Below are 17,128 nucleotides of genomic sequence, written 5' to 3' on the forward strand. Positions count from 1 at the left end.
ATGGAACCGTCCGAAAAAGTTTTCCGCAAGGAACTCAAGACATATTTTTCCCCAAATATTAAATTGCATTTTTTCGAGCTGCACTAGGGATCATTCAGGCCACTATTAGCGCGGGGACACACTGGCTAGTGTAACCAGGCGCTTTATAAGTTCAGTATAAATAAATAAATAAATAAATGTAAACAAAATCACTGGAAGCAATGAAGAAACTAATGAACTAATGCGTAGTAAAAGAGGTAGTTTTGCAGAAATTGTAGGTGATATATTTAGTGCATTGATACCTTCAGTGGGAGTGGTTCTGAATACTCAAAGAGTTTGAAAATTGTCAACAGTGGTGGATCGTTTATCGACTAACCTTGCTGGAGGATTCTTAATGATCCATACTGAACTAGTTGTGGTAAGGTCAATGGTTTTACAAAATCGACTTGCTCTTGACACATTGTTGGCAAAAGAGGATGGAGTCTGCAGAATGCTGAAAAAAAGTGTAGAAATTAAGGGGTATGTAAGGAATTTTACACATTTAGGAAGAGAACTCAAACCACTGGAGGTTGATAGTGCATCGAAGAGGCTTACAGATGGTCTCTCCTTTATAGGTAGTTGGTTTTCTAACGTAGGAAAAGGTTTTGTAGGTAGAATACTGATGCCAATGGTGGAAATAGCCTACTGTTTTTAGGGATAATAACTTTTTGCAATTGTCGCAAACATAAAAAGTCATATACAGTGAATAAGAGAGGAAAGAAAAGAAATAATAATGAAATTGAATCAGAAGAGCATAATTGACATTTCTACAAGAAAGTGAAAGATCTTCACATGAAAAATGAAAAGAAATTTAACAGAAAGTTTTAAGAAATTGAGTTGGGTGAAATGTAAAAGTTGGCATCTGTTTCATTACCTATTGATGATATAAAATATCATCAAAGAGGGGATTGATGGAGCAAGGTTACACATGTAAAGTGACTTTGTTTGTATTCAGCCCTCTCAAAGATAATATTAATGTACTAACTAACATGTTTCGTTATATTAATATTACATTACATGACATTTCTAATATCTAGGGGAAGCTCAACAATGTGCTTTACTAACCATAATCCACTTGCATTAAAATGCTTGCTGCTACACGGGATTTTCTACTGCTCATGCGTTTGTCACACTCACATGACATGACGTGTTATTTCGCTTGGTGGGAAACTTTTGCTTCTGCACACTAGAACTGAGATGGCTGCTCTGTGTCCTAACGTGCAAGAAGCTTGCATCGCTGCTTTTGCTAAGCTATTCCTTCTGCTTAACCTTTAATGCAATATTTAAAATAATGGGAATGGAATGGAGATAAGTAGTATACAGTGCATTAATTTATTCTGTGTCTCTAAAACTGTTTCTCTTCTATTTTTGCTTGTATCGCATTTGGGCCTGAAATGTACCTCTGAACTCCATCTTTGGAGAGACTGCACCTGTGCAAAGAAATCCAAGCTATTGAAGCTGTAGCATTGAACCAGTGCCAGAATCTGACATTGACTGAGAAATTATGAGAAAAGTGACCTCCTCACTCTGCCAGAGGAAGCTGAATTGAATAGTTTGTATGTTATTGGTACATTCACTGCTGGGCGGAATAAAAGTACATTGGAAGATAAAGTCATGGGAGGGAACATTTAAATACATGATTGACAAGTTACCTCATATTAATATAGTGTGATGACTACTCCTCGTCTTTTGTCCAATAAAATTGTGGGATTCACACATTTCAACATTGGGGTGGTACATTGACGTGGAAAATAGTATAACTAGGGTAGGCTTAATTAGTTAGATTGTCCGACATGTCCGAATAGCTGACCTGTCACTGACCCAACGCATTCAATAGGTGATCGAGAGCAGAGGTGCTTGTGGATCATTCTGTCAGAAGATTCGATAACCCAATCGGGGTTCTGGAGAGGAGTTTGATGACCCAATCGAGGTTCGGCTGTTAGTTGCAGAGAGGGGTGTGACGCTGGCGTTGAACTTTAGCTGTGGGTGCCGGTCTTAGCCTGTGGTGGTCGTGTCCTGATTCAATTTGGTCCGTAACCTGTACTGATTCTGGTCTGCACCTGTTCTTTCTCGCTGGCCCCTGCACTTTGGGATTCTTATTCTTTGACTCAGCCCGTGGCCAGGGTTGGTCTTCACACCATTCTATATGACTATAAAGTGTGGGTTTGTCATTGTATTGTTCACCCTTTTCTACCCTATCCTTTGTTTATGCTTAATGATCATTTCTTTCCAGAATTATTGCACATTTGTTTCAATCTTTATCATTATAATAGAACAAGGAATTATTGATTTATCATGGTTTCAATCATTACTTTAGATAAAAGAACCTGTGGTTATTTACGAAATGCTAATTGTTATTTTACTACCTATTTTCTTGCTAACTCCCTTGATCCTCTAGGACTTTAGGTATCTGTGACTTGGATTGGTCAGTCAAATGGTAAAGATTTGAATAGTAAAATTTAAAATTGATTGGGTGTAAGTTTACCTGGTTAAATATGTACATAGTTTCATGGGCCCAGGTGAGTATGTTGAGCAGGTGAGCTTGCGCTCTATCACATGCTTCCTTAGTTTGTTGTAAATCTGCTCCCACGTTTTTTATGCACAAAGTATATCAAACAAGGGGGCATGCAAATCAAATGAGGCAAATGCCTTAAAGGGATTATCCATCAACACCACAACCTTCACCAAAACTTTCAAACATACCATGGCTTCCACACTCTTGGTTACAACATGAAAGCACAAATGTTATATTACCAAATGAAAAAAATCTACAAAGTAACATTTTCTGGACCATGCGGATGAAGGCTACATGAGAGAAGAGTTCTGCGTTTTACATGCAACTTCATCTGGCACACTCCCACACGCAAGAGGTCACGACGAGAAGAGACCACAGGAAATCAGAGTTCATGCTAATGGCACCACATTCTAACTAGATGAGTCAGAAATGACTACACGAACACCGGCTGAAAAACTTCTATATCTCTTCACATTACATCAGCACATAGAAAACTATGCCCATCTGTAGTGTGAATCTTTGCCACTCGGTCCTGTCAGTAGGACAGCACAGGTACCAATGGTGCATTATAAGAAGCCATATGTAAAGGTACTAAATATACCAAGTCACAAATGCACTTAAATACCTCCCCTCGATATAGAGCAGATAACGGAAATATAGGGGAATTTTATGATATTTATGGCTGTATACTTACCACAGAATTAATCAATACTATACAAGCATTGCTCAGAATCAAACACACATTCCCCCCATCCTTTACACCAATATCATCATGCAGTTTCTGTGCAATATAGAATTTGGCTTCACTATAGAGGATTTATAGCTAGATTCATCAAAGGAAATTCGGCTCGCAAGGGCCCGATTCTGAGAATCCGGCCCTTTGCGAGCGCTATTTTTGCATTTGGGATTCATCATCCAAATGCAAAAATCGCAATTATAGAAATCGCTAAATTGCGATGAATTGCATTTAAGGACTCTCAATTTGAGATTCCTTAAATGCAATTCATGTACCATTTAAAAATTGCGAATTCGCAATCTGGGGCCGCTATTTACCGCGAAGTCTAACTACGTGGTATATAGCGAAAACTTAGATAAATGCACTTTAGTGCATTTTTTAAGTTGTATGTTACACACACATGTCCTTTGGACATGTGTGTGCGCAACACCAGTATACATTACCATTTCAGGGGTGCTACAGGGTGTCATTTGGACACCCTGGCACCCTTGAAATCGCCTCCTTATTTGCGATTTGCTATTTGCTAATCGCAAATAAGGAAAAACTCCCCATTCATTACTATGGGCCTTTGCAAATAAGGAAGCTGTAGGAATCGCAATGAATATTGTGATTTCTACATGAATCCCGTTTTGCGAGTCTTTAATAGCGATTCCTTAATATTCGCTATTAAGGACTCGCAAAACATGACAATGATGAATCTGGGGGTTAGACTTTCCCCTATGAACCGTCTATCTGTCAATAGAAAATTCATTTGGAGCCTCTAGAAGAGGTGTGGCGCAGGGGCCAGTGTGCCTGACACCAGACTGTGGGGTTCACAGTTCAATCCCCGGCAATAGTAGCAGGTTGGGCCAGCACCATGTGAATCTGGGCAATATCTCAGTTAACCTTCCCATTGGACCCCAGCGCCAGGACACCTCCCCGGAGGTAGCGTGCGTTTTACAAATACTGGTATTTCATTAATGCGAAGATTACAGCAGGAATTGTGTCAAGCTAAGTGAGTTGTGCAGAAAGCAATATACTAAAGAGATATATTTAAAATGAACAAGAAATAATGATGGTATTTAATTAAAGGTGCAGAACTAATGTGCAACTTTGACAAAAAATAATGTGCTAGAATACAAAAAACTGCAAACTGTTTTTCAATTATTCCTACTAGACCTCCAAACTTACTAAAGTAGCATTTCTTGAAAATTGCTTGGAAAACAGCCTAAATTGGAAGTGCTAAACACGCATAAATAATTTAGATCTTGACCTCTCTATGATCATGTTTTGTAATAATTAATGAGTTACATATATAGTTGCAAGTATTTATGTCAAATGTTTCTGCCTATTCAAATATTTCAGATAACACATGATTAGTTTTGCCAATTAATAAAGAAGTGAAGAACACATTAATTGAAAGAGAGCTTGAAATGCAGAGTTGACATTTTATCCTACCTGTTTTTCTCCTTTAATGAAAATATTGCTAAATATTTTCTCTTTTATTAATATATAACTTTCAATTTCTACATGGACTATAGAGGAAAGTGTTGATATTAGATATAGAGTATATGTGGGAAAAGTCAGCATAAACAAAGCAGCCAGGTGTAGTTAATATAAAATAGTTACACATGTAGCATTGTCATTTAAAGACTATTTTATTCACAATAGAAGATGAGGAGTGATCCTGTTCCCTGGAGACCATTAGACATTGATTGACTCAAGGGAGACGAGAAAAGAAACAAGTTTCCAATCATTTACAAAATATGATGTCTATAAAAGTGCGTGTTCCTAGAGTAAGTTCCCACTTTTTCCATTATTCCCTGACCCAGACTTTATGTAACATTGCTGTAAGACTCTACTGAGTTTTCCTGAACCTCTCTTTATAAGAAGTTCTTTGCTACAGTAATATTTATTTATTGAGTTGATCCTAACTGTTATGCTTTTTCTCACTCTCTTGAACTAGAGCTCTTTATGGGTTTTGACTAACTCAATTTTTCCTGATTCTCAGAATAGTGATTCTTTCCTTCATTGAATACGCTTTTTGGTGCATTTTTAATATTAATTGATTAACTGATATTGACTTATATTTCTGTAATTTATTGACAATTTAATTAATCTGAATTAACTTGTGATTGGCAATAAAGGTGATCAACTAAAATATTTAATTATTAAAGCCTATAAAACCTTAACAACTCTTGTTATTGACTAAAACTTTAGGTTAATGATTCTGATAATAATTGAAGAGATGTATTTTTTTCTTCCTCTTGACAACAATGATCTAGTGCAGTAACTAGTGGAAGACAGGGGATTAACCCTGATGCTGTAAACTAAGTCCAATAACAACCCCGTGTTCTATTTTAACAATACAATACACCATATCTACACTAAATACCAGGAGATACTACTTTCCAGTTACTAGGCAGCAGCTAACCTCTGCAAACATGGTTGATAAGGCAATGGCAATTCTCAACCACTAGCGAATAGAGAAAAATCAACTAAACATATGTCCCAACAAAAAGCTAAACCAAGCAAGTCATTGGAGTGCTTAAAAGTAGATTTATGATAATGCTTCTTTTGATGAGTTTGAGGTAACTCCACACACTGAAGGCTGGAGATCTGTTGAAGGTTTGCATAGTGCTCCACTACATGGTTGACAAAAGACGAATACAATCCAATATTTTACAACTGTAAACTGGGAGAAGGAATGTATTGTCCGCATTGATTTATATTGAAGAAGAGGATTTCAAGTGGGAGATGGCTCAAATAAAACCATTAGCAGGACCATTTTCAATATCCTTCTCCTCTTAAATCACTGCAGGGTCAGAAGGTAATAGTTTTATAGTTATTTTAAAGACTTTCATGCTGTGCTGCAGTGTCTCTGTGAAATATTGCTGCAGGATGTAAAGAGAGTCAACTCATGAAATTCCCCCTAAGCTTCAAAACAAACTTTTGAAAAGGAGGCAGATTTCTTTATGAATACGTTTGCACTAATTGTCTTTGAATTGTAACAGAATTAGGAAAAACTTTTATGCTATATCAACTTTTAAATAAATGCCATGGAAGTTTTCTTTTTAGTTCTGTATTGTAGAAAAGGCAATATTTTTATGGATACAAAACACACTATTTAACGGAGGGTCTAAGGGCAGGTTTTACGACTCGAGACTGGACACATGCCCCTACCTAACTTATAACAACAAAGGGTGTCCAGGAGTCGCCATTTAATGTTTTTACTCAAGACCTTTCAACAAGTGAATCTGTAAGTTAGACTGTGTGTGCACTCAGATGTGAAGAGACAATCAACTACTCATATATACGACATGCAACATGGGTAGGAATTTTTCCCATCAGTTGCCGTTCTGTACCACCATTATCACATCATATGGGTTCTCCTTACCCAGGAGTTAGTACACAAGATCAATCACACTCTAACAGGTGTGAGGACTATGTGAGTGAGGAGACCGATGTCAATTGTGTATGTGATGGTATCAAATATGGTGTTGGAACAAATAGTTGTACACCTGAGGAGAAGCAGTGCAGAGGGTGTGAAGTGAAAAGTGAATACAATTGGGTGAAGCTGAGTAGAAAAGTGATTTATTAGTTTCTCTCAGACCCCAAGGTTAAAAGCAAGTGAGAAGTAGATTTGACAAAATATCTACCGGCAAGTGGTCAACATGTTTCTGCATACCAACGGAAGATTTTCCTATGCATTCGTCAGGACCTAGATGGTGCTACTGCTTGCATTTAAATAAGTGAAGATAAAAGGGAAAAATTTCACCTGAAAAGCAGGTGTAGAATCTCCACCACAGTCTACAAAAGTCACATAGGAGACAAGGAAAGAGAAAAACATTACACGTATTAGAGAATGCACTCGGCACATCGTGCTATTCTAGTGGTCACGTATTAACATTTAAACAGACGTGATAACACTCACCCAAAACTTGTGGGGATGGCGCCTCACCTCACCTGGCAGCAGCTCAGGTAGAATAGGAGCACCGCTCTGTTTAGCAAAATATAATCACAGGGACACTCAACCGATTCCGTTAAAACAAAGCAAAAGAACAATAATGTGTATCTCTGATAGCGTGAGAGACAAACTATATGCGTTAAAAGTATCACTGGTGCCGTACCGGAAAAGTTTTATGAGTTTGGGCTTCTAACATTATAAGGCTGCGGACTCGTAGCGGACAGGGCTACCTATCTAGATTACGTAACCGCACTCTTACCTCTCCGTCGGTGTCTCCAAGCGTCCCTCTGGGCTGTTCTGGGGAGGCACCGAACAAGAGAAAAGGGCGGATATATGAGTGAAGCCAGTGTGGTGCATGATGGGAGTCGTAGTTTTTCAGATAACAAGGAAAACATGGGAAAGGTTGAAAAAACTACTCAATGATCTTATAATGACATCCACGGTATAGGTTCATTTAGGCCATCCTTGTCACTGTTTAGTTTGTAGACCCATTTCTGCTCTATTTTAAACAGAAACTTTCCGACATCGGGGCAATGATCTGGTATCGTCGGCTGTTCGAGTATTGTCCACTTAAACTCACTAGGACCGTGGCCTTTTTCCAGAAAGTGAGCTGTTAAGCGAGTTGCTTGTTTTCGACAGCGAACTGTGCTCTTGTGCTCGCCAATTCTTATTTTGGTTTTTCGGGTTGTCATCCCCACATATCTCTTTTCGCATGGACACGTGATCATGTAAATTGTATTCTCGCTATTGCAGTTAGTGAACTTACGCTGTTGCCATGGGCGCATAGTTCCAATGTCCACACTGGTGGACTTAGTGGTTTGTGGACATGCCGAGCAGCTACCACACGGGTGATGTCCTTGTACCGGCGGCAGGTCCCACAGTGCTCCCACCTGTCTTGATTGTTTGGTTTTCGGTCGAGTGTGGACTAGGTGGTCTTTTGTGTTGGGTCCTCTTTTGAAGGCAAAGAGTGGCGGTGGCAGAGTTTCTCCACTAGAGTTCAAAATGGACCAGTGTTTGGTTATTATTTTCCGAACCTCATTAGATCTTGTGTGAAAGGTGTTCACAAAGGTCATTCTGTTAGATCTTTCTTTCGGAATAGTCTCCAATAGGGCGTCTCTGTTATTGTTAGAGGCCCTTTTCTTCGATTGGCAGATGATTTTAGCTGGATATTTCTTTTCTCGTAGGTATTCCGAGAGTGTCTCAGAGTGTTTTTCGAATGACTCCTTGGTCGAACAGTTCCTCTTGAGTCTCAGGAATTGCCCGAAGGGCAAATTGTCCCTGAGTGCTCGAGGGTGACAACTCTCATAGCTGAGAAGAGCGTTGCGTGCCATGGGTTTCCTGTACAACTCTGTTTTCAAGCCGTCTTCTGTGGCTACTATCAAAAGATCTAAGAACGGTAGTTCTTTTCTACTGAACTCCAGGGTGAAGTTCAGAAATTCATTACAGTTGTTCAGCCAATTATGGAATTCTAAGAGACTGGCCTCCAATCCTCTCCATATGGCAAAGATATCGTCTATGTATCGCTTCCAAAGGCGAAGCGATACATAGTGTGGGTTGTCTTGGTGCAGTATTTTTACCAAGACAACCCACATAATGAAATGTAATGAATGAATACCTACGAGAAAAGAAATATCCAGCTAAAATCATCCGCCAATCGAAGAAAAGGGCCTCTAACAATAACAGAGACGCCCTATTGGAGACTATTCCGAAAGAAAGATCTAACAGAATGACCTTTGTGAACACCTTTCACACAAGATCTAATGAGGTTCGGAAAATAATAACCAAACACTGGTCCATTTTGAACTCTAGTGGAGAAACTCTGCCACCGCCACTCTTTGCCTTCAAAAGAGGACCCAACACAAAAGACCACCTAGTCCACACTCGACCGAAAACCAAACAATCAAGACAGGTGGGAGCACTGTGGGACCTGCCGCCGGTACAAGGACATCACCCGTGTGGTAGCTGCTCGGCATGTCCACAAACCACTAAGTCCACCAGTGTGGACATTGGAACTATGCGCCCATGGCAACAGCGTAAGTTCACTAACTGCAATAGCGAGAATACAATTTACATGATCACGTGTCCATGCGAAAAGAGATATGTGGGGATGACAACCCGAAAAACCAAAATAAGAATTGGCGAGCACAAGAGCACAGTTCGCTGTCCAAAACAAGCAACTCGCTTAACAGCTCACTTTCTGGAAAAAGGCCACGGTCCTAGTGAGTTTAAGTGGACAATACTCGAACAGCCGACGATACCAGATCATTGCCCCGATGTCGGAAAGTTTCTGTTTAAAATAGAGCAGAAATGGGTCTACAAACTAAACAGTGACAAGGATGGCCTAAATGAACCTATACCGTGGATGTCATTATAAGATCATTGAGTAGTTTTTTCAACCTTTCCCATGTTTTCCTTGTTATCTGAAAAACTACGACTCCCATCATGCACCACACTGGCTTCACTCATATACCCGCCCTTTTCTCTTGTTCGGTGCCTCCCCAGAACAGCCCAGAGGGACGCTTGGAGACACCGACGGAGAGGTAAGAGTGCGGTTACGTAATCTAGATAGGTAGCCCTGTCCGCTACGAGTCCGCAGCCTTATAATGTTAGAAGCCCAAACTCATAAAACTTTTCCGGTACGGCACCAGTGATACTTTTAACGCATATAGTTTGTCTCTCACGCTATCAGAGATACACATTATTGTTCTTTTGCTTTGTTTTAACGGAATCGGTTGAGTGTCCCTGTGATTATATTTTGCTAAACAGAGCGGTGCTCCTATTCTACCTGAGCTGCTGCCAGGTGAGGTGAGGCGCCATCCCCACAAGTTTTGGGTGAGTGTTATCACGTCTGTTTAAATGTTAATACGTGACCACTAGAATAGCACGATGTGCCGAGTGCATTCTCTAATACGTGTAATGTTTTTCTCTTTCCTTGTCTCCTATGTGACTTTTGTAGACTGTGGTGGAGATTCTACACCTGCTTTTCAGGTGAAATTTTTCCCTTTTATCTTCACTTATTTAAATGCAAGCAGTAGCACCATCTAGGTCCTGACGAATGCATAGGAAAATCTTCCGTTGGTATGCAGAAACATGTTGACCACTTGCCGGTAGATATTTTGTCAAATCTACTTCTCACTTGCTTTTAACCTTGGGGTCTGAGAGAAACTAATAAATCACTTTTCTACTCAGCTTCACCCAATTTTATTCACTTTTCACTTCACACCCTCTGCACTGCTTCTCCTCAGGTGTACAACTATTTGTTCCAACACCATTTTTGATACCATCACATACACAATTGACATCGGTCTCCTCACTCACATAGTCCTCACACCTGTTAGAGTGTGATTGATCTTGTGTACTAACTCCTGGGTAAGGAGAACCCATATGATGTGATAATGGTGGTACAGAACGGCAACTGATGGGAAAAATTCCTACCCATGTTGCATGTCGTATATATGAGTAGTTGATTGTCTCTTCACATCTGAGTGCACACACAGTCTAACTTACAGATTCACTTGTTGAAAGGTCTTGAGTAAAAACATTAAATGGCGACTCCTGGACACCCTTTGTTGTTATAATATTTTTATGGATCCCTGTGCCTTTCACCACTCTCTTCCCTTGTGTGTTGTAGGCTCATAATTTCACCTATTCAGTCATGGTTTTTATAATTTGATTTCAGGAACTTTTAAGTTTGTTTTTACTTTGATAGCTGCAAAAACACAAGTCACAGAATACAACAAAATGAACATAGAGGTTGTTGAGCCAATGATAGCTCAAGCCAGAATTTAGCCAGTTGCCTAGCAATGGCTCAACATGAGGGCCTCTTGGACCCTCATGCCCAAAATTAACTGAACGTTCACAGGATCCAATGTGGCTCAATGGCTACAGCTGGCGACCTGGCATCATTGGCGTGGGTTTCCTATGTAATTTTGATTTGCCTCCTGTGTTTTTGCTGTGTGTTGGACTTTGTTTTGCTGGTCTAAATGCTTTGGTGATTTTGCCACTGCTGTTCAGTGCCAAAGTGCAAGTGCTCCCTTTGTAAATTGTTGTTATGGATTGGTGGTCCCACAATTGGCGTATTTGATTTACTAGTCAGTCCCTAGTACAATGCACTGCGTGTGCCCAGGGCCTGTAAATCAAATACTGTTAGTGGGCCTACAGCACAGGTTGTGCTACCCACATAAGCAGCCTGTAAATGTAACTTAGGTCTGCTATTGCAGTGCCTGTGTGCAGTCTAGTACTGCCATGTCGACTTGGCAGTACCTAATCTTCCCTTTCTTACATGTTAGTCACCCCTAAGGTAGGCCCAGGATACCCCTGTGGGCAGTGTATGTGAAAGGTAGGATATGCCCTGAAGTGTGTGGCATGTCCTAATAGTGAAATACTGCAAATGTATTTCATTTTTCACTATTACAAGGTTATCTGGATAGAATGGGGGTTTTGCTTATAACATCTTATGAGCATAACTACTCCTGGGAACAAGGTAGGACAATAAAGTTTTGTATGCCTGAACTCAGAATGTTATAATGCATCTTTTAGAGAGGGTGATTTTCACATTCTGTCTTTGAAAATACCACTTTTAGAAAGTAGGTATTTTCTTGCTTAGCCATCCAGAGTGCCTCTGCTAGGATGTGCATTGACTGGCTTTGGAGTGACAGGGGCTGGGGATGTGCAGTGGCTCCAGAGAGTCTGGTTGAGCCAGGGCTGGGCTGAGCTGAATAGATCTCAGCTGCATTTAGAGTAGGAGGAAGAGATTTCCTTTCACCTGAATGGGCCTGGTCTGCCTTCAACAATGTTATCTCCACCTCCTGCCAGGAAGCTGCACCAGAGACAACTGAACTGGTTTTGACTGACACAGGGCTTCTCTGCCACGAGAGTAAAAAAGGATTTGGCTGTATAAATATTGGGTTCCATACCCCAGACCTTTAGATCACTTCTGGGTATCAAGAGGAACCTTTGCCAAGGAGAAGAGCTGGAGAAACTATAAAGGAATACTGCCCCTGTGCTGTTTGGGTTGGCATGCAGTGGCTACTTTCTTCCAAGGAAAGGGAAAATGATTTTCCTGTTTGCTGAGTCCCCTGCTTGAGGAAGGTTTTTTTTCTTAATGTACGGTCATTACCTAAGCATCAACATCAAGTCTGGGATCTAATCTATTCCATGAAACCTGACATCTGCTTCCTGGCCGAAACATGGCTAAAGCCACACACAGTCACTGCCATTGCCATGGGGATCCCGGCTGGGTATAAAATCAAACATCTTGACCGAGAAATAAAAACTGGAGGTGGCCTTGCTATTATACATAAGGATAGTATAAAAGTAACTATAAGTGAGCAGCACATGCACCCTCAACTAGAATTAATGATTTTTAAATTCACCCTTACCAATCATGTTACCTGGAAAGGTGCTTTGGTATACCGACCCCCAGGCACTGACTCGAGTTTTGCTCTTCTTCTTCAAGAAATCCTGGCCCCTCATATCAAATCTAAAGAAGATTTTCTTCTTTTGGGAGACTTCAATATACATGTTGATCTACCCACACACTCTGATGCCACTGCCTTGATTACAGACCTTGCCAGCTTAGGTCTGGAATTACAGAATCATGGACCCACCCATAAAGGAGGACACACGTTAGATCTACTCTTCTGTAACTGTGCTAAAGTTAGTTGTTCCCCGGCAAAAGAAATAGCATGGACAGATCACTCCATACTGGAATTCTTTTTAGCTACCCCTATAAAAACGGCTAAGAGTGCTCCTCTTCCCCCTATTTGGCGTCGAGAGTGGCACAAAGTCACGGCCAACAAAATCCAGGAATTTTGGATAGACCCCGGAATCTCAGCAACCGACACTGCTGATATGGCCTTAACTAAGCTTAATGTCTCAATTAAGCAAGCCATTGATCTTATAGCCCCTTTAAGAAAGCACAAACAATACCCAGTGTCCAAACAAGACAGCTGGTATACCCATGAATTGAGGGTAGCTAAGCAAAACTGTAGTCGGGCTGAGAAAGCCTGGAGGAAAGGGAAGACCGAGAGCAGGAGAGTAGCTTTCCTAGATTCTCAATCCAAGTACTACAAAAACATAAAGCAAGCCAGGAAGCAACACTTAACACAGCAGATTGCACAGGCAGGCAACTGCTCTAAGGAGCTTTTTAACATTCTGCAGAATTTTATTAAGCCGACTGCCTGTGACAGCTCTGAGGACTTCTCACAAGACCTATGTGATGAAGTCTCGAGATATTTTGAGGATAAAATAAAGAACATCTACGAAAAAATAGTGGCAGCCAATGATGCTTTAAAAACCCCCAACACTGGCCCTCTCTATCCTCAAACACCGGTATCTGGTAATAAACCCACCCTTTCATCCTTTCCTCCGGTCACCAACACAGAGCTCATTGCCCTCTGCAGCCACATTAAATCCGGATCGCCTAATGACCTTATTCCAACCAAAATGGTTGGCCCCATGATTCCTATTTTGGGCCCGCACATGCTGGATGTGATTAACATCTCCCTAACTAAAAGCCAGGTCCCTGCAGATTGGAAAAGGGCGGTGGTGAACCCGATCAGGAAAAAGGCATCTTCTCCTTGGACTGACCTCTCCAATTTACGACCGATCTCCCTCTTGCCTTACCTGGGTAAGGTTACAGAGAGACATGTGAACACCTATCTCTCTCAACACCTGGAAGCGACGGAGGGCCTGGACTATTCACAATCTGGTTTCAGGCCCAACCACAGCACAGAATCAGCCCTTCAAACAGTGACCAACAACATCAGAATGGCACTGGATGAGGGCAGCTCACTGATTCTGGTGCTGTTGGACCTTTCTGCCGCTTTCGATACGGTGTCTCACACGGTGCTTCTTGACCGCCTAGGTGAGGTGGGTGTGGAGGGTGAGGCTCTGACCTGGATGAAAAGCTTTTTGACTGGTCGTGTCCAAGAAGTTAGGCTGGGCTCCCATAAATCCACACTAAGGGAGCTCAATAAGGGGGTGCCACAAGGCTCATGCCTTAGTCCCACACTCTTCAATGTGTATGTGGCCCCCCTAGCCAACCTGGCCAGATCATTCGGGTTCACCCCGGTGTCGTACGTCGACGACACCCAACTCCTTTTCCCGTTCAAAACTCTCACATCTGCAATAAAAAGATCTTTTGCAGATGGTATGAGAGCCATTGCAGACTGGATGTCAACTAACTGTCTGCAGTGCAATGTGGGGAAAACGGAGGTAATGTGTTTTGGACAAGCGGCAACATATTGGTCATCTGACTGGTGGCCTGTGGAGCTTGGCCCTGTCCCCACCCCCAAGAGTTCTGTTAGGAACCTGGGAGTGCTTTTCGATCAGCAACTCACCTTCAAGGGACATGTCAATCAGGTGGCCGGTACCTGCTTCCGGGCTATCGGGATGCTGAGACGAGTCTTCCCCTATTTACCAGACCATCATAGGAAAACGCTCGTGCAGGCTCTGGTCATCAGCAGGGTAGATTACTGCAATGGGCTGCTCCTCGGAGCAAACGAGGAGCAGCTCAGCAAATTGCAAGTAATCCAAAACACAGCAGCAAGGATTGTCCTGAATGTTCCAGCTAGGACCCCCTCTAGCCCCCTGCTGAAGAGACTCCACTGGCTTCCAGTGAGGAAGCGAGTCCAATTTAAGACTCTATGCACAATTCATAAGAGCAGGATAGGGGAGGGCCCGAAGTATATGACCAAGATCTTTCAGCCCTACATCCCGGGGCGTTCCCTGCGCTCCAGTCATCAGCAGCTCCTACAGACACCAAGAGTAAATAAAACCAGACAGGGTGGCCGTGCATTAGCTTATGCCGGCCCAATACTCTGGAATTCCTTGCCTCCAGAACTCAGATCAATTTCCAGTCATTTGTGTTTCCGGAAAAATTTAAAGACCTACCTATATCCCGACACATAAATAACTTTCCAGTTTCCGCACTTTTTATCACTCATGCTCTCGTAACTAGCACAGTTTCATGGTACAGTAATAGCGCAGAGATACCCCTTCGGGAGTCTAGTCTGGCGCTCTACAAGAATATAAAATAAATAAATAAATAAATAAAGGTCTCCAAGGGTTTGAAGAAGAGCTTACCTCCTGTTCTTAAGTCTCAGGGACACAAAGACTTCACCGCATGCTCCCATGAACTTCCTTGCTGGGAGTTCTGGCCTGCCATGAGGTGCCTGTAGATGTTCTGGACCTCTGGAGACTGTTCTGACTGTTGGGACCTGGATAAGCAACAAAACAACAAGAATTGTGTTGCATCCACACCTGTTTCTGATGCATCGCCAAATTAATCGTCGCAGCGCCTGCCCACCGCTGGAGAAATCACAGCACGCCGTATCAAGTGCGCCTGTCTCCGAAGTCGGAGATCGCGGAACCGATTCCATTGCAAGCTCTGCTGTGCGGCTGCAAGAACCTATGCATCGTCCTGAATCATCACAGAGCATTGAGGCACCAGGTCTATCTCATCGTTGGGGGATGCAGTAAGAAACCGATGCATCACCTCCCCATCCAATTAGAAACCGACACATCACCTCCTCTCTGACCCTTTTGTTTGTGTGCGCGTAGCATCCAAGGTACTTTGTGCGAAAAGTGTTGCATCTGCAATTTGCTGTGAATTGAACTATTTGTACCAATTGAAAGTAATAATATTACAGTATTGTGGATTTTTGTTGTTTTGGTCTGGTTTGGTTTAGATGAAGAATACTTATTTTTATGAACTGGTGTGGTGTCCATTTGTAGTGTTTTCACTTTATTACTGTATGTGTTCTTAAATACCTTACACAGCACCTCTGAGGTAAGCCTGTCTGCCCGTGCAAAGCTACCAAGGGGATGAGCAGGGGGTATTTTAGAAGAGTATTTCCCTTACCCTGACTAAAAGCAACGGTCCCTGTTTGGACAAAGGTACCTACTTCTGCCAACTAGAGACCCTCTTTTCTACCGATTAGGAATCAGATTAAAATCCCAGAAAATCTCACAGTGCCATTTTGTTTTTTCACAGGCTGACTTTTGTAAAGAGCTCTTTTGTCCCTGGCAAACATTTGTGCTATGTCACCTGAGCTTTAATCTCATTCTCAAAGAATGATGGACAAAGCATTAACCCTTGATGTCAGGAAGGAATACCATATAGAGGCCAAATTGCACAGTGTGAAGCTGGAAAATCCTGGATGAAACCCAGTGTGTCTGCTCAACTAAACCCATGGTTGGGGGAGATGCTGGGCCATGCTGGGGAGCTGGCATCAAGGAATGAGGGTAAATGACAAAAGGAAGGGAACGCTGCACGTAGGGGCACCCTAGCCAGCATGGAGCTGCTAAGGCGATGTCAATGGCCAAGCAGAGGTGATGGGAAGTATTGTGAAGGGTTGCACGGGTTGCCCCTGAAGACACAGGAGGCTGGGGAAGGGTTGCCCCTGAAAGTGCAGAAGGCTGGGGGATGCCCAAGGTGGGTGGAGCACCACGTGAGGTCATAGCTAGGCAGCCGCGGACAGACAGGGTGGTGTCCCTGTGGCCAGCTATGCTGGGGTGAGCCCTCCAAGGGAAGTGAACTGGGTACTGTCAGTGAGGTTGTAGTGACCCTGCATGAGCACAGGGATACTCGCTTTGTGATAGCGTTGTTGCTGTGGGACGATGCTGAAATCCGTCAAATTGCATAAAAGCTGTGGTAGTGCTAATGAGGACAGGGAACGGGCAGTGACCCATCTAAATGCATGAGCCCATGCCTGGGAGTGGAGGCAAGGGAAGGTGGCAGGAGTGGGTATTACGTAACTACTGGTGTACAGAGGTTCCTGTGCCTGAGACCTACCCACAACCGGACATCGAGGGAGATGTGAGGACGTGGGGAGCGGGGGAGTCTTATGAACCACGTCGGGTGTGGAGGCATGCACCGAGAAGATACTCTTGGATGAAAGGAAAAGGT

Source organism: Lissotriton vulgaris, chromosome 6 (assembly GCF_964263255.1).
Source record: "Lissotriton vulgaris chromosome 6, aLisVul1.2, whole genome shotgun sequence".
NCBI lineage: Eukaryota > Metazoa > Chordata > Amphibia > Caudata > Salamandridae > Lissotriton > Lissotriton vulgaris.